At 37.6% G+C, this 19,744-nt stretch overlaps 1 protein-coding gene and 1 pseudogene across 1 annotated transcript in view; one reads left to right on the top strand and one right to left on the bottom strand.

Annotated features, from left to right (window-relative positions):
• ANTXR2 (ANTXR cell adhesion molecule 2) overlaps window positions 1-19,744 on the bottom strand; it is a 157,540-nt gene that overhangs the window by 19,265 nt on the left and 118,531 nt on the right. The window lies entirely within an intron of this gene.
• LOC133766164 (U2 spliceosomal RNA) lies at window positions 2,127-2,269 on the top strand (annotated as a pseudogene).

Here is a 19,744-nt window from a genome sequence, read left to right as displayed (position 1 = left end):
AGACAAAGAGAAAGGTCTTCTTCCTTCCATTGGTTCACTCCCCAAATGGCCACTACGGCTGGCACTGCGCCGATTCGAAGCCAGGAGCTGGGTACTTCCTCCCAGTCTCCCATGCGGGTGCAGGGACCCAAGCACTTGGGCCATCCTCCACTGCCCTCCCAGGCCCAGCAGAGAGCTGGATTGGAAGAGGAGCAACCAGGACTAGTACCTGGCGCCCTAACTGGGACTAGAACCTGGGTTGCCGGCGCCACAGGCAGAGGGTTAGCTAAGTGAGCCACAGCACCAGCCAGCATTCCTAGTCTAAATAACTTATACCAACTAACAAGAGTGAGTCTTAAAATAATTATGGAGAAATTAAATCATCTTTAGCAATGTATTTAATTTCAACAAAAAAGAAACTAGGGGCCAGTACTGTGGTATAGCAGGTTAATCCTCTACCTGCAGTGCCAGAATCCTATGTGTTCTGGTTCCAGTCCTGCCTGCACCACTTCCAATCCCAGCTTTCTGTTGATGGCCTGCGAAAGCACTGGAAGACGGGCCAAGTTCTTGGGCTCCTGCACCATGTGAGAGACCCAGATGAAGCTCCTGGCCCTGGCTTCAGATCAGCCAAGCTCTAGTAGTTGTGGCCATTTGGAGAATGAACCAGCAGATGGTTCTCTCTCTCTCTTACTCTCTGTAACTCTATCTCTCAAATAAATAAGCAAATCTGAAAAAAAAAAGAAAGTATACAGTTTCAAAAAGTTTAAACATTTATATACATATAAGTATACAGAATTTCAAATTAAGGAAACAGCATAATTGTGACAGCATATCAAAAAACAAGTTGACTAAAATCTAATGTATACTCACTTACTTCTAGGTATAAAGAACATTTCACTTGGTACACAGAAAAAAATTATCATGAAGATATATATATATATATATATTTTAGTGTCAAATAACAAAAGTTATTGGCTTTTATTATTTAATTCCCATTTGGTCATGTCCTAATGTTCTGTGTAAGTACTCAAAATTATTCCAGAACCAGAAATTGGAATTTAGATCTATCCACAAATCAAGTGTTGAGTCTAGTGCTAGTGCAAGATAGAAGATAGATAGATAAGGATATAAAGTTAACTTAGAGAAATAAATTTTTGATATTCTAAGCCAAAATGGTTGTTTAAATCAAGAATAATAATATAATAATAGTAATTATAATATAGCCTATATTATCCTAATAAAAAAAATAATTAGACACTGATGAATTTAAAGTTGTTTCAGCATTATGACAACTTTTTTTTTTGTTTGTTTGTTTTTTTAACTTTTATTTAATGAATATAAATTTCCAGTGTACAGCTTATGGATTACAATGGCCTTTTTCCCCCACATAACTTCCCTCCCACCCGCAACCCTCCCCTCTCCTGCTCCCTCTCCCCTTCCATTTGCATCAAGATTCATTTTCAATTCTCTTTATATACAGAAGATCAATTTAGTATAAAGATTTCAACAGTTTGCACCCACATAGAAACACAAAGGGAAACATACTGTTTGAGTACTAGTTATAAGCATTAAATCAAAATGTACAGCACATTAAGGACAGAGATCCCACATGAGGAGCAAGTGCACAGTGGCTCTTGCTCCTCATGTGCACTCAGCATTATGACAACTTTTTAAACAAACAACTTGAATATTTGTTTAAGTCTATCATTTCTAGAATGCAAGCTCCATGATGGTTTTTTCTTACTATTTTGCAAATATCTGAGTCAGTGCCCACCTTATGGTATAAGTGCTTAAAAATATTTACTGAGGGGCCAGCACTGTGGCACAGCAGATTAACTTGCCATCTGCAGTGCCAGCATCCCATATGGGAGCCAGTTCAAGTCCCAGCCGTTCTACTTCTGATCCAACTCTCTGCTAATGTGCCTGGGAAACCAGTAGAAGATGGCCCAACTACTTGGGCTCCTGTACTCACATGGGAGACCCAGAAGAAGCTCCTGGATCCTCGATTCGGCCTGGCCCAGCCCTGGCTGTTGTGGCCATTTGGGGAGTAAACCAGCAGATGGAAGATTTCTATCTCTCCCTCTCTCTCTAACTCTGACTTTCAAGTAAATAAATAAATAAACCTTTTAGAAAATATTTACTGAATGATCGCTTCTCGGCCTTTTGGCTAAGATCAAGTGTAGAAAATATTTACTGAATGAATAAGAACTATTGGGCTTAAAGTAATAAATTATATCTATAGCTATCTGATATTCAGATTTGTGTAACCATTGAAAGTATCTAACAACACACTGATTTTAGCAAGCTACAAAATAAAATACAATGATTAACTTCTCTAAAATATAAATATAAAACTAAACTATAAAACTACACTTTATTTTGCTAACCGTCTTGTAATTAAATAATTGTGGCCACTGTTCTATGGCAAGTTTTCCTGGCTTATGCTGTCACATTGAACATTCAAGCAGGCCTAAATGCCCTATTTCCTGTTTTGTGTTCCAGTGACTGGGCACAATAAGGAAGTGGCTAAACTGTAGGATAGAAGTGTTCTAAACTGGGAAACAAGTAGGCATTAGAGAGGAGTGTAACTTGATGCCATCTTAAACAGGGAGTAGATGGAGGAAGTGGCACCTCTTTCATGGTTAAAGCCACCAACAAACAGTGAAAACAGAAAGTTTATATTCTGAGTCCACTGTGATACTTTTGACTAAATACAACACGTTTTCAACATGCAGGAAGTAGTCATACTGTGCAAGCTAACCACATGTACACATATCATGAAGTAGTAAAAATGCTGAATCAGGGCCTGGTTAACTGACCCCATTGGTATTTACTTTCCTCTAAGCCTGTGTTAATCCCTGTCAACAAAAACAATAGTTGAGGAAACATGTTTGTTCTTGACATAGCTGAATAATACTGTTTCTATGTATTCATAAAATTCTAGAAGTCAACTTATGCTCAAGGAGAAATAATCTCATACTTATTGTGAACATCATTAAATTTGAAAATACAAAACAGCATAATTCATGCAGATTTTCTGAAACATATTTTTAAATGCTCTCAAATTGAATTTGCTAACAAAGATAAAAGTTTTAAGTACTGAATTTCTCATTAACAAGAAAAGATGTTGGCTTTTAAAAAGCAATGAGGATATTATTAAAAATAGTGTCATGGGGTCAGTTTGTGGACAGTGGATTAACCCAATGCATGCAATGTCAGCATTCATGTGAGCACTGGTTTGAGTCCCATCTGCTCCACTCTGATCCAGCTCCCTGTTAATGCATTTGGGAAAGCAGTGGAAGATGACCCAAGTGCTTGGACTCCTGCATCCATGTGGGAGAACCAGAAGAGGCTCCTGGCTCCAGTCTGGCCCAGCCCCAGCTGTTGTGGATGGAAGACTCTCTCTCTCTCTCTCTCTCTCTCTCTGTAACTCTTTCAAATAACAAATCTTCAAAACAAAATAAAAGTAGTGAAATGTAACTTGATAAATAAGTTTCAATGACTACATCCTATTTATAATTAATGAAATATCTACAGTGAATTTTGAGAGTTGTTCTTCCTTTGGTGTGATTTTATTAGAAAAATTAGTACTTCTATGGCAGGAATAGAATAGAGACCTTTTTTAGAGTTACAAACATGAAAAGACAGAAAACTATAACTGTGAAAACTCTCATGTTTATAAAGCTTGCTTTCTTTAAATTCAATCCCTGGCTCACTTGTTTGAGCTAAACAATGAAAATTCAATTTTAAAATGTCATGATTGAAAGTATCTCTTTGGTAACTGAAACAAACAAACCTAAAAACAATCATGGCAGTCAGACATCAGTGCAATGCCATAACCAAAGCTGTGCTAAACTGTCATACTCTGACCTAACATACTCTGACAGTGCAGGGCTTTACTTCAATGCCAGACCTGAGAAAAATCCAACTGCAGCAGCACAGTTTTTAGATTTAAACATGAAAGATCGGTCATTCTAAATATGCATCATTGTATTTTTCCATCAAAGTCAACATCAATCTTTGGAACTTGGAAAAGCTTGAATGAATAAAATATTCTTGTGCTGGCAAACCCAAACAGGGACAATTGTATCTGAATTTTTATTGAGTTTGTTCTGACAACATCAATGCACCTTGCAAAAAGAGGGCCAGCTGTTCATTTGGTGCTAAGAAAAGTCCGTTCTACAGATTTGACTTATATTCACTTTCTTTCTTTTCCCAAAGTATGATGGCATTGAAACCTTTGATAATGAAGAAAACATATTTTTTGTGGATTTTTTGGTACTTCTAGTTTTAAATATACAACTTAACATATGTTTCAAACAGAGCATATGGAAATAAGAAAAAGCAAATCTAAATTCCAGGCACAAATATTGGTTCAAAAGCTAACACTACATAAATTTATTACTTTATAATAGACTCAAATCATGTAGGCTACTAAAACTCAAAATTAACAGAATCTTTTTCCTATAATCATACCAACCTTTAAGATTTAAAATTCCACAGTTGATATATCATTGTTCAGGATTTACAAAATTCATTCCCAGATTTAAAAGGATTACATCAAGATTCCTTCTTTTTATATTTAGAATAATACCCTTACAGCCTACATAATGAACAAATTAATTAGCAGGAACCATTGAGTTCTATCAGTTTAACCACTTTTATCTACCCTCCTAACCACATTATCACAGGGGTGGTGTTCATAAACAAGCAAGTTTTGAGACTTCAGTTGAAGTCTGACAAACAGAAATCTAGTATTGTTCAATCATCCCCCACTCAAGAGAATTTTTAAAGCATTTATCCTTTATTGCTTTTCACTTTTATGAGGAAATGAAGCTATACCCATATCCAAAATGGACTTGGAAAATATCATTAGTCAGCGTGTTCTTAAATAATAACTTCAATGTCCTATGCGCTTTACCTTGAGAGAATTGTGTATGAAAATGGATATTAAAAATAAAACTTGTAGCAAACTTCAGGATTACCAAAAGCTTGTTTAGTTAACAGCGATTCATCTATGTTCAATCAATAAATTCTTCTGAATGAGAATCTGTATACAATATTTTTAAGGATTAATAATCCTTCTATAGTTCATACATTCTTGTATATATTTTTGAAGGATATTTACTTAACCATGATTTTCAATTGACTAACACACAACACTCCTAACCATTCATATAGAACAAGTCTATTATGCCATGGATCAAGGAGACAGAAATCAGTCAACTTGGTGTCCAAAGGTCATCACTGTAACTTCATGATCTTGCAAACCACACGCCAACCTCCTTTCCAGAGGACTGTGTTAAATCGCACAGTGGGAATAAGACAGGTTGACATGCTGAAGCAGAGAGAGATTTCATTTCACAAAGATCTGTAATGACTTGAATGTTAAGTATCTTTTTATTGTAAAAATAAATCAATTTAATCAAATATAGAGACAGCTAAACAACACGTCTAGATTTTTTAGATGAACTTAGAAAAAAAAGTAATGAAAAAAGAATTTCTGGCAACCTAATCAAGTAATGTCTACCAATCAGTAAGAACCTTTCTAACGCTGATACACACCTGGTAGAGGTATAAAATGGTATCATCTCCCTGGGAAAATGATTTAGCAGTTTCTTAAAGAAGGTTAAATACTTATTTTATGACACAGCAATTCTACAACTATGTATTTTCCTAATAGAAATAAAAACATAGAACCACACAAAAATATCAACTATATTTCTTAAGAAATATGCACTTAGATAATCAAAACTTATCATATAGGCCATTTATCTTTGTATTTCCATGCCAAGCAGAATGCCTAAACTGGAAATGCCTAGTAACTGTAGAGACAGCTGCACTGCCATGTTCCCTGCAGCATTACTCACAATGGCCAAGTTGGATAAGTGTTCATCAATGGATGAATGGGGGAAAAGTCACACACACCCAATGGAATACAGTTCATCCTTTAAAAAGGAGACCGCACCATCTACAATAACATGGATGAGCCTGCAGGACATCATAATCAGTGAAATAAACCAGACGAAAGAAAAATACTGGATGGCCACATTTCCTTATATACACAGGTTCTTTCTTTTAAGTTGCATAAACAGAAACAGAGTAGAAGAGTAGTTGCTATGGGCAAGGAAAGAGAGGAGACATGGAGAAGTAGGTCAAAGGGTACAGATTTGCAGTCAGAAATGAAGAATAAGTCTCAAGATGTAATGTACAGCATGAGGATTCTAATGAATAATATTCTGTTGTATGAAGGAAATTACCTACGAGAATAGATCTGAAGTACTCTTGCCACTCACAAACCCACATTGAACAGTAACTGTGGAAGGTAAAGAATATGTTTGTGTATTTGCAGTAATCATTTCAGCATATATATGGATTTCAAAGCAACATGTTGTAGACCCTAAGTACATAAATAAAAACAAATTTTAAGAACAAATGCACATTACTTATTTAAGAATTGAAAACATAAGTAGAAAATTGGAAGCTTAAAAAAAAAACAAAAACAAACAAACAAACAACAACAAAAAAAAAAAACGCTGGGGTCGGTGCTGTGGCACAGCAGGTTAAAGCCCAGGCCTGCAGCACCAGCATCAAGTCCCAGCTGCTCTACTTCTAACCCCGCTCCCTGCTAATACACCTAGGAAAGCAGCAGAAGATGGCCCTAGTGCTTGGGCTCCTGCACCCACGTGGGAGATCCGGAAGAAGCTCCTGGCCCCTGGCTCCAGATCGACTCAGCTCCAGCTGTTGCACCCATTTGGGGAGTGAAACCGAGAATGGAAGACCTCTCTTTCTCTATCTCTGCCTCTCTCTCTAACTCTGTCTTTGAAATAAATAAATAAATCTTTAATTTTTTTTTTAAATAAAGCCCTATCATCGTCCCACTTCACACCCATTCGGATGGCTGATATATGAAAAAAAGAAAAACTATTTGAGAGGATCTAGAAAACCTGAAATTCTTATACATTGCTAGTAGAAATGTAAAACGATGGGGCCAGCACTGTGGTGTAGTGGGACTAGGCTTCCACCTGCGGCACCAGAATCCCATATGGGCACTGGTTTGTGTCCTGGCTACTCCTCTGCTATGCCCTGGGAAAGCAGTAGAAAATGACCCAAATGCTTGGGCCCCTGCACCCATGTGTGAGACCCAGAAGAGGCTCCTGGCTTCTGATTTCAGATTGGCTCGGCTCTGGCCACTGGGGCCGTCTAGGAAGTGAACCAGCACCTAGAAGACTTCTTTCTCTGCCTTTCTCTGTAACTCTAACTCTCAAATGAATAAATAAAATCTTTAAAAAAATGAAAAATGATGTAGCTACTATGGAAGACAGTATGCCAGTCCATTAAAAAATTAAACAAAGAATTACCATAATATCCACCAAGTCTACTTCTGTATATATACCCCAAATAACTGAAAGTAGAGTGTCAAACAGATATTTGTACAACAAAATTCATAGCAGCATTATTCACAATAGCCAAAAGGTGGAAATAATCCAAATATCTATCCATGGATGAATGGATAGACAACATGTGATTTAGGCATACATTAAAATGAAATGAAATTCATGTTACAACATAAATGAAGCTTAAAAATGCTACAGAAGGTGAAGTAAATCAGACAAAAGAACAAATTCTCCATGATTACACTTACACATGGCACAAATTCATAGAGACAGAAAATAAAAGTATTTACCAGAGATTACGTGGATGGGAAGTTAGGGAATTATTGATTAATGAGTTTCAATTTACAATTATGAAAATATTCTAGAAATGGAGAGTGGTGATGATTACAGAACCTTGTGAATATACTCAGTGTTACTGGATTGCACAACTTTGTGAATACTCTCAATGTTACTGGATTGTACAGAAAACTGGTTAAAATGGTAAATTCTATGTTGTATATGTTTTACCACTTTATAATAACATATTGTCAATATTGAGAGTATTTTAGTTTTGGTGTGTGTTTATTTGAGAGGGGGTGAGAGGGAGGCCTCCTGTCTGCTGGTTTACTCCCCAGATGCCTACAACAGCCAGGGCTAACCCAGGCTGAAGCCAGGAATCAGTAATTCAATCTGGGGCTTCCATGTGGGTGGCATCGACCCAAGTACTTAATTCATAACCTGCTGCCTCCCAGGGTGTGCATCAGTAGCAAACTGGAATCGGAAGTGAAGCTGTGTCTTGGACCAGGCACTACAATCTGGCATGTGGCTGTCCCAAGCAGCGTCTTAAGCATTAGTTCAAATATCCACCTCTATTTATAGAAATTTAAAAGCAACTGAAAGATTGCAATTCATAGAATTCAGTGAACAGGTGAATTTGAAACTTAAAACATCAAAATATTCTTACAAAGTAATAATTATGGTAGGCATATTTTGAAAGATTTATAATTAACTGGGAAATGTATTAATTTATTTAAAAAGATATGATAGCTTTTATTACAGTTAATGAACATATGGTTATCCATAAATACATTTATCATGATTATTTTATTTACCATGCAGTCAGTTCATTTTAATGTAACAAAGTTGACAGCAAATAAAAATACCACCTAATATGTATTTTTGCAAGATATAGAGCCAAGAAAATATTGGACACTTTAAAATATTAACTCAAAATTGTATTTTAGAAATATTGCTATCATAATCTCAACAGAATATTCAATGGAGTCAGAGAAAATCTTAACTGTATAGTTGGAAAGAAGTAATTCAGAGTGAAACAATTATCTTAATGACTGAGTGGTACTGGTTTTTCACCAGATCAGTTTCCTCAGTCATTTGAGTTGGCCTTCGTAGGGGTTTTCCTCTCTATTGCTTACCATCTGATGAGTATTGGTGACCACAACTGGGCTCACCGACTTGGCTACTGGAGAGACAAATGTAAAAAGCATCCATTGTTAGTAAAGGAAAGAAGTGGTTAGCTGTAGTTAATGTTACCACCACCATGAACTGCTTATACTGAGATAGCCTTCAAGGCCCAGGGACATTACTATGGTATTTTTCCCCCTAGACTAACATGGCACTACCTCTGTGACACTGAGAAACTTCCCAAACTGATAAATGAGTACTTCAACACATTCATGAGAAGTGCAATTATAAGACGAGCTTATTTTGATGCAAAATAATGTTGAAATCCATGCCAGGAGAGTTCTTCAAAAAAATTATTGGGGAGGCCAGAGCTGTGGCATAGCAGGTAAAGCCACCGTCTGCAGTGCTGACATCCCATATGGGTGCCAGTTCAGGTCAGCTGCTCTACTTCCAACCCAGCTCTCTGCTATGGCCTGAGATAGCAGTGGAAGATGGCCCAAGTCCTTGGGCTCCTGCACCTGCATGGGAGATTTGGAAGAAGCTCCTGGCTGCTGGCTTCGGATTGGCACAGCTCCGGCCGTTGCAGCCAACTGGGAAGTGAACCAGCGGAAGGAAGACCTCCCTCTATGCCTCTCCTTTTCTCTCTGTTACTCTGACTTTCAAATAAATAAATAAATCTTTAAAAAAAAAACTGATGGAAAATATATGTTGTGAAAAACATATGTATAGATTTCAAATATTCTGTACCAAAAAAATCTTTAAATTCCATTTTTTCATGACCTTTTTTGAAGTGGTCTTATATACCTAAATAGACATAAAATAATGAAGCAGAAAAGAAAGTTGAATCCTTCAAGTATAATCTGGACCATAACCAAGTGTATTTCACATGGATATAATCAATAGTTTTCTGACAATGGCCATAGCAATAATAATTAACCAACATAAAATTTAGTCCTTGTTATATTCCAATTGCTTTTCTAGGGGTCTTACAAGTACCAGGATCATTTAATCACCACAAGGGTCTTGTGGGAGGGTTTAACACAAGTTTACATATGAAGGAACTGATACTCAGACAGAGTAAGTCATACACTCAAATCTCCATAATAACTAAATTGCAGGTCCAGGATTTAGACCCATAAGAGTCAACCTCTGACATCTACAACCATAACCACTAAAGCATAGATCTTTTAAAGCTACATTACAAACTATATTACACTAGCAATAATAAGTATTACTGGATGGGAACACAGGAAAAAGTGCCTACCTTTATGAAACTTAAATCCAGGGGGAATCATAGCAATTAGATACATTTTACATTAAATCTGTGGAATATTATGAAAATAAATATAAAATATATTAAGGGTATTTCAATGAGGGACATCTCACCAGTTTAAAACCAGAGAAAGTGAAATCCTACCTCTAGGATTTCCAATGCATAAAATAAAGGTAGTACACTAGGATAGCTGTGGATTCAATACATTAAGCCCTAAAACCTCACTTATTTGCCATTTTGCAATTTTCTCAAGAAAGTATTCACATTTCCATTTTCCTATAATGAGTTGTCTGAAAATACCCTCAAATTGAAGTTAAAGCTTTGTAGTTGTGAATGTTATTATACCACAGTGTATTCCAGCAATGTCTGCAGAGCACAATGGGCGACAGGAAACTCTGTCTTCTTTCATTAAACAACCCAACATGGCAGTGCCTGTCACCTGACCGTTCTCCCATTCTCTCCTACCATTCCTTACAGCTATTCCCTCACTACTATGCTGGACCCATCTTCAGGAGACTCTGCCTCTGTTTTATTTCACTGCTTCTAATCTGCTTCTACTATGGAAATCAGATAATCTAGCATACTAAAAGTAGACATAACTAGAAAATAAATACAGTGCAATTGAGCTGAAATTTAGGTTTACTGATCAGAGAACCATTTATCTATTTCCATTGACAGCTCCAGAGTATGTTGTAAGTATAATGGTAGCTATCTATTTTGCAATAGAATATGGTTTAATATTATAGAATCTCATAAATATTCTGTAAAATCAGTAATATTCTAAATATATACTGAATATAGAGCGATAATTTTCCTAAATACAATTGTAAAGTCTACATTTTGACATATTTATCAAAATAGGGCCTAATTCAAGTGATCTATACCAAATCTAACCAACTAAACCAAATTTCATATTATCTATATTCACTGTAATACAAGTGCACATGTATTCAAATTGTTCATAATTTTCTCAATTTGGAAATTTTGCAAATGTGCTTTGTTGTATTTTCTTATTTAAATACTTAGTTTTAATTTCTGTTGCATACCACAGGCTAAAAATAAATAGTTATTACATTTTATTTTTCAGAGAAAGCAAATGAATAGTTAGCTTTAGAAGGGTTGAAGTCAGGGACACCAGCTGCAAATATTTTATGCTTACTGATGTGTCTCCTTCCCTAAATTATTCACTTGTGCCAACAGTGAGTAAAATGTGTAGAATGCTCTATGCTCTAGGATCTCTCTCTCTCCCTCTCTTTCTCTTTCTCTTCCAGATAAATGCCAGTCATTTGGCCTGGGCTAACTCACAGAAGGTGCAGCAGGCACAGATGGCACTAATGCATAAATGTAATCTAGCAAAAGAATGCCAACGCCAACCCAGAAAAGGGTCCAAATAACTGCAGTGCACTTACAGGAAGTCTGTGATTGGCAAGGTTGAAGCTACGACTGTGAGAGCTCAGTGTTTGTTCCCAGATCGACAATAGAAATCCTCAAGCAAATGAGCATATTTAATTTATCTGCCACAAGTGCATTAATTCAGATAGTATTTGGATAAATGATGTATCCTTAGAAATAATAATAAATGAAGACAATCTAATGTGTGCAACTGTCTGAACACATTCAAGTGTTCATGTGTATCTGAATACCTGTAAACTCTTCTCAGCTGCTATTTCCTTACCTTATTTTTTTTTATGAAACTTGCTTTTTGAAGTTATCATTTTTCTATAAATATACCACAGGATGCTTCTCCCACTATTCTTGTGCATATCACCCTTCATATAATTTCATATTCCACAGTTATTCTGAATATCTATTTACTGTCTTTTTCTTGAACTACAGGTAAGGTCTGAAAGAAAAGACACTTGATCTATCTTGTTCACTGATTTCTCCCAGTGCCTAGCAAAAAAGCTGTCAATTGAATGAATATTAAAAAGGAATGAATAAAAGCATTCATATGTAACATAGTTTATATTCTGATACACATTTGAATTTATTTTAAGCTACTGACTGTTATCTTGAAGACAGTAGATTTTTTTTCTCTTTTTTGATCAATTTACACTACCACACAGTAAATATAAATTACATATGTAAGTCCAACTAAGGCCTTCAAGATCTATATATTGTTCAATTTTAAGTATAAGCAAAATGCTAATAAAATTTACTTTGTTTAGTAATGCTGTTCGTGTCTATCACACAGTTGTGTGTTTTTTCCTGAAAAGTGCCATAATGAAGAGAAAGGGGCTGGGAATTTCATATTCACATTTATACAAAATTTATAAATTTAAGATTGAGTCTGAAGAGAGCAGGGGAGACTGGCCACAGAGACATCCCAGGAGGGAGGCAACAGCAACGCAGAAAGCACTGCCTTGTACAAGTACTTGCCTACTTATTTATTTGGCAATACTACCTTTATTTTTAAAGGAATTTATTAATGTTACATTCTTAAGGTCACAATAAGTGCATAATAATTACTGCAACACAATTCTCATCAATTTTCATGTTAATGTGATATTAATACCAACAGACCAGATTTCATGTAGTTCACAGAAACAATTCTAAGATATAATGATAGTTCCCTTCCTCCGTTTATGTTGAGATAACATTGTATAATTATTTAAATGGCTTACAACAACTCTTATTGCAGTAAAGGAATGATGATTTTTTGGGAAAAAGAAAAAATCCAATTCTAATTCTCCTCAAAAATATGCAACCTAGGGGGCCAGCATTGTGGCACAGCAGGTAAGGCTGCCACCTGCATACAATATGGCAGACAGTTGGAATTTTGGCTGCTCCGTTTTCAATCCAGCTCCCTGCTAATGTGCCTGAGAAACCAGCAGAAAATGGCCCAAGTGTTTGAGCCCCTGCAACCACATGGGGGACCTGGAAGAAGCTCCTGGCTCCTGGCTTCAGCCTGGCCTAACTCTGGCCCGTGTGGCCACTGGGAGAGTGAAACAGCAGATGGGAGATCTCTCTCAGTCTTTCTCTTCCTCTGTTTCTCTGTAACTCTTTCAACTTAAATTAAAAAAAATAAATAAATCTTGAAAAGAAATCCAACTTGGAATGATAAAGGTATAATGATCTCTGCTCACCCACATTCTAAAGAAAAAAATTATTGCCTTATTTTTTAATATTATCCCATCTCAATTTACACAAGAAAATTTGAAATTACTTTTTCTCAACTGCAATGTGATCATGAATCAAGCTGTTGGGAGACACTACATAGCCATTATTCATGTTGAGTTTTCTCGCAGATGTACACTGCAACATACAAAAAAATGCGGAACAAGCAATAGAACAGTATTTTTGTGATTAGTCAATGACAGTGAACGTTCTTGAATAAGATGATAGCAGTGTCCAGGATTAGGCTCTTTCTGCCTTTAAAAACCAAATCTAAGGATAGGCGCTGTGGCACAGTGGGTTAATGTCCTGGCCTGAAGCGCTGGCATAACATATGGGTGCAGGTTCTAGTCCTGGCTGCTCCTCTTCCGATCCAGCTCTCTGCTGTGGCCTGGGAAAGCAGTAGAAGATGGCCTTGGGCCCCTGCACCCACATGGGAGACCTGGAAGAAGCTCTTGGCTTCTGCCTTCAGATCAGCACAGCTCCAGCCATTGCGGCCATCTGGGGAGTGAACCAGCAGATAGAAGACCTCTCCCTCTCTCTCTCTTTACCTCTGCCTGTCTGTAATTCTGCCTTTCAAATAAATAAACTAGATCTTAAAAAAAAAATAACCTACCATTTCAGAGGCATTGAATAGGAGCAATGCATCTTTTTCTTCTTACCATCCTCCCTTACACACGTGAGGAAACGCGTCATGTGGAAAATTACTGTACCTGCTTCACGGGGTTACTGGAATAAGTGTGAGAAGGCACAGAAGCTCAGGTCTTTACCCATTATAAAAACTAAATCAATGCCATGTAGAACAACTACGGCTGTCCAACACCTCTAGGTGGGAAAACAGTTCCATGCACAAAGTTGTTCTAAATTAAACTTCTAAGTAGAAATTAGAGCAAAACAAAACAACTATAACAGAAACCTTCCATTAGTCAGTTTCAAGCCAAAAATATCTTTGTATTTGGCAGTTCTTAGTGCAGACCATGCGAGCTTATCTGCTTCAGAAAACAACTGAACAGCCTTGGCCACCACCGAGACATTTTAGATAGGTGCATAACATGCCCCTCAAATTAGAGTGCACGTTCTCTAACAGTGTCATGAGCTCAACAATTCTCTGCTCTCCTCCCCTCCTCCCTCCTTTTAAAGCAGCACTCTGACCATTTGAAACAGCACCATGTCCTGCAGGCTGGCCAACTCAGTGCAGCCACACAAAGAGGTCTTGGATTCAGTGACCTCCCCATTTACCCCACAATGTCCTCAGTTTCCACCTTTACAAGGGACCTGAACTGTTCATCTATCAGCTGTGTTCCTGAAACTATACAGGAACCCTGGAGCGGAGGAGAGGGGCAGGCACCATGGAACACAGATGTGAAAACCAGGTAGTGGCGGAGTTAGGGACACAGTATCTAGGGAGCAATACTGAACGTGAAAGAAGATCAAGGCCAAATGGGCCAGCAAAGGGGGGGCCTAAAACTGGGGGGAGTCCCTGAAGTAGCAGTGGCTAAGCTGAAAGCGGGGTCACAACATTAATATGAGGAAACATAGTAAAAACCAAAGTGCAAGGCGGCAGATTTCTGTGTACAACTATGTGGCTAAGGTATGTGGGATAGAGGGGGAAAGAAGTCTTATTTATTTTGGCTGCAGATATTGCAATGTGTTGAAATTTTAAAGCAAGTTTAAAATTAAAGGACTTGGAAATCTAAGATAAATTTCTTTGGGTATGCTGTGCCCATTTATATGTAAGCAGGCTACTTTTTTGTAGAAGCGATGCTTGATATCACACATTCACTGCAATAATCTGCAGTATATTTCCATTGCAGTCCAGCTGTTGTAGGGCCATTTTAAATGAAAACACTCTAGTTAATGTACTCTCATTAAATACCACATATCCCAAAAGAACTCATGTTCTTAAGCTACAAATGCCTGTTCCAAACAAACAAACAAACAAACAACAACAACAGAAAACAGAAAAGCAACAGGGCTATGATCCCATTTCAAAGTTGTAACAAAGTGGAACTAATGTGACAACCTAGTTAGAGATCACATGTTCTAACTTTCAGATACTATTCATAGTTCTAAATTCAGGAAGTAACTACACGTCATTCCTGCTACTATGATAATGCTACTGTTGAAAGGGGTTCAGATGTTTCAATCATCACTCTTAAACAAGTACAACAAATGATTATTTAGTCACAGGGACATTCTTTTTTTTTTTTCTGGATTTTAATTAATCTCTATTCAGAAAAATAAAATTTCTTTTTTTTATTTACTTATTTATTTGAAAGGCAGAGAGACAGACAGACATATGTTCTAGCCACTGGTTCACTCCCCAAATGCCAGTAGCACCCAGGCTTGGCTAGGCCTAAGCCAGGAGCCAGGAACTCAATCTGAGTCTCCCACATGGTTGGCAGGGACCCCCATGAGCCATCTCCTGCTGCCTCCCATGGGATACTCCAGCAGGAAGCTGGAATTAGAAGCAGAGCAGGGGGCCGGCGCCGCGGTTCAATAGGCTAATCCTCCGCCTTGCGGTGCCGGCACACCGGGTTCTAGTCCCAGTCAGGGTGCTGGATTCTGTCCCGGTTGCCCCTCTTCCAAGCCAGCTCTCTGCCGTGGCCCGGGAGTGCAGTGGAAGATGGCCCAAGTGCTTGGGCCATGCACCCCATGGGAGACCAGGAGAAGCACCTGGCTCCTGCCATCAGATCAGCGTGGTGTGCTGGTGCAGTGAGCCAGCTGTGGTGGCCATTGGAGAGTGAACCAATGACAAAAGGAAGACCTTTCTCTCTGTCTCTCTCTCTCACTGTCCACTCTGCCTGTCAAAAAAAAAAAAAAGAAGAAGAAGAAGAAGCAGAGCTGGGACGTGAACAGAGGAACTGTGATGTAGGATGTGGGCATCTCAGGTGGGGCTGTAACCACTGCCAAATATCTGGCCCCAGTACATCCACTGGTTCTCTCCCCAGATGGCAGCAACAGCCAGGGCTGGGCCAGGCCAAAGCCAGGAGCTTCTTCCAGGTCTCCCACATGGGTGCAGGGCATCAAGCACTTTTCCTAGGTACATTAGACGGGAGCTGGATGGGAGGTGGAGCAGCCAGGACCAGAACCAGTGCCGATGTGGGATGCCAGCACTGCAGGTGGTGGTTGTACCGGCTATTCCACAACGCCGATCCCTCCCACTCCCCATAAATGTTTAAATGATACAATGGCATATACCTGTTTTATTTTCAGACCTTCTGTCAGCAAAATTTTACTAATTTCTTCAAAATCATTACTATTCTCTTTTATAAGTCAATGCTAAAATTGGTTAAACTACTTTAGAACTTAACTTATGTGCTTCTCATACAAGAAGTATTCCCTTTAATCTCATGTCCAAAACCCAAGTGAACAACCAAATGTTCTCACCTTTTTTCTAATTCTATGAAACGTTCTCTGTTTAAAATAATCTATTTCCTCATAAGAACTCATATATAATTGCCAATGCTAAGAATTAGTGGAATATTTCAAAAGTATTCAAGTTGGTCTCAGAGACTGAGAAATAAGGCAAAAGGAATAAAAATCGTATAATAACCTAAAAAATTGTAAAGAAAAAATTAACACAAAAAATAATTAGCAAGTAATTAATTTAAAAATAATTGTATACTATTTAAACTAATTCATGTTAAGCTCTGGTTATTTATTGCATGTGGATTATAATGATCTTTTTGCACTTATAATCATTCCTACCTAGACAAGAACTGTATTTCTTCTATCTCTTGCCCAACTGGGCACAAAATTACTAAGCAGTGAATAATTTGATTGTGCATTTATTCAGTCATTTGAAAGCCTTGCTTTTCTTAGTTTATGTTACAAAGAAAGAAAAATGTATTAGTGTTCTTGCTTTACTCTTTAAGAAAATTAATAAATAAATTAGCCCTAATTTTATGTAGTTTAAAAACACCCTCAAATTTAATTAAGCTTTTAATTTAGTTATGAGGACTAGAAATCAATCAGTGTGTCTCCACAGTAGCATTAAGAAAACAAGGTGCCCATTTCACATTCTTAATGAGGTAATTACCAGTAACAGGAAAACCTCAGAAGATTCACATTTGGCTCAATTAAGTTCTTGGAAACTCAATCCCATGCAATTCTGTAAAACACTCAGAAATGCAGAAAGTCTTCAGAAGACTGCGTGCGCTATCCACATGCTAGTGCTACTAGTTTCTTTCCTTTCTTTCTGTCTCTCTCTTTTTAAAGATTTATTATTTACTTTTGAAAGGCAAAGTGACAGAGAGATCTTTCATAAACTGGGTCACTCCCAAATGGCAGCAACAGCCAGGACTAGGCCAAATGGAAGCCAGGAGCCAAGAACTCCACCTAGAGCCCCCCTGTGCATGGCAGGAATCCAACCACTTGGGCCATCGTCTTCTGCCTCCCAGGTGCATTAGCAGGACGTTGGATCGGAAGAAGAGGTCCAGGACTCAATGCCAGGACTCAACTAGGAACTCTGAAATGGGATGTGGCTGGCCAAGTGGCAGCCTAACCCACTGCACCACAACACCTGCACTGGCTGCTTTCTGATCAACTGCATTTGGACATATATGCATTCAATGTCACTGTAGTGCAGCCACAGAAAATTGTCTATCTGGGAGCAATTTTTTATGCCACTTACTTGGCCGCTTTTTTTTCCCTAACTCTTTAACATGTATCCACCCTGACAGAGATACTGCTTGCTGTGCTATTTTAAACAATATGGATGTTTCACTAGAAATAAATTAAACATCATGTGTTATTCACTAACAACGTAACAACTTGAACAATTAAGTATATACAATTACTGAGCATCTACTGTGTACCTAGCCCTATGCCAGTGTTCTGAAACCCCTCTAATAGTGAAAAATAATTCATTGCTTTTAAGTAAAAAAAAAATAACATTTTGATGCCAGGTTAATATTTTATCTTGTTTTCACTCATAAGTGATGAACCTACCCATTTCTTATTTCTACGAATCTGATATTTTAACTCTGTCAAAATTACCATGAGGTTGATTATAAACACTATTACTGAACACAAGAGGTTGATTATAAACATTATTATTGAACACATAGAGAGGGATGGTCAAAAGGAAAGAACACTGAACAAAAGGCAAGTTCTCTTGCTAAGTCTGAAGGCAAAATGTCAATCATTTCTGAGTCTGAATCAAGCTAATTAAAATCTGCCAGAAGCTTTGTAAAGTCTAATGCCACTGATAGTGCTTCCCATACAAATTACAAAATATTTTACTCTAGAGGGTATCTTTGTGAACCATAGAACAGAAACAGAATCATAGGAAAATAGGAGAGAGCTCTAGAATTCAAACCCAGTAGATGAATCCAAAATACTTTTTCATTTTCATGCCAAGCTCTCTATAACCAATTCAGTCCCTACAGAAAACTTTAAATAATGCTGAAAAAGAGGCACATTACTTTAAGTATTGCTACTCTGTTATCCATGGTGGTTAATATATTGTATTATATATAGGAATAATTACTAATGTTATACTCATTAAAAGCCATTAAATCACAAGACCATTTTAAACTGCTGCAGTAGGAGAAAAATGTTCATATTTTTACAGTATCAGATTCTGGCACCACACCAAAAAATAAGGCACTGTTCTGCTGGTGGGCTGAGGAGGGTTCTGGACAAGAGTTCTGTACTGTGTATTTCTAAAATGTGTGACAAATAAAAGGTATTTTAAGCAGCCTTCACAATAAAACAAAAAGTGCCCTACACAATATAGAAATAAGTCATTGACCTAAGCTTTAGCCCACATGGTGGCTAAACGTACAGGTTAGGTTCAAGTTTGGTGTAACATGCTTTGTGTTGGCCATTTTCATTTCAGTAATCCATTAACTTTGACATAAAGCGTGCCCACCACTGTTGATACTCTTCTACCCCTTTGAGTCTCGTTTCAAGCCCACTGTTTTCTCCCCAGAGTCTGAGTTTCAGCTTACACTGTCTCCTGCCAACAGGAAATTAGAGAAATACACTGAAAGCTCAGCGTTGTTTCTTAATTACCTAATGACATCACTGCTTTCTATGCTTAAATTTTCTAAACTTAAGCACAAATGCATTTGAAACATACTTTTTTTTTTCTTAGAAACTTTAAAAAAAAATTTCAAGGTTGCAGGAGTTTTAAGATTTAGTTTTTTAAAGCCAGTGTTAGAGAGAGGGAGAGAGGTAGAGAGGGAACGGTACAGAGGGAAAGAGGAAGAGAGGGAGAGAGGGGGAGAGGGGGAGAGGCGGAGAGGGGGAGAGGGGGAGAGGGGGAGAAGGAGGAGGGGGTAGAGGGAAGAAAAAAAACTCAAATGAGAGAGTAAACTCTCCCAAACTGGAATATATAAAATGACAAAATGCAGGTTGGGCATGAACTTGAAAAAGAGGGACAGAGTTTTGGAAATACAATGATAAGTAGGCTCAAACTAATACCAAATATTTATCAAGAACTTTCTGATTTCCCATCACTAAGCTATGTCCTTCATTCTATCATTTAATCTTTAAACAATTTTATAAGACAAGAGGTGTTTAAAATATTTATAAAGAGGCTGGCGCCGCGGCTCAATAGGCTAATCCTCCT

This window comes from Lepus europaeus, chromosome 8, assembly GCF_033115175.1.
Source record: "Lepus europaeus isolate LE1 chromosome 8, mLepTim1.pri, whole genome shotgun sequence".
Classification (NCBI taxonomy): Eukaryota; Metazoa; Chordata; class Mammalia; order Lagomorpha; family Leporidae; genus Lepus; species Lepus europaeus.
The sequence above is the reverse complement of the archived record's forward strand: the minus strand, read 5'-3'. Positions and strand labels throughout refer to the sequence as shown.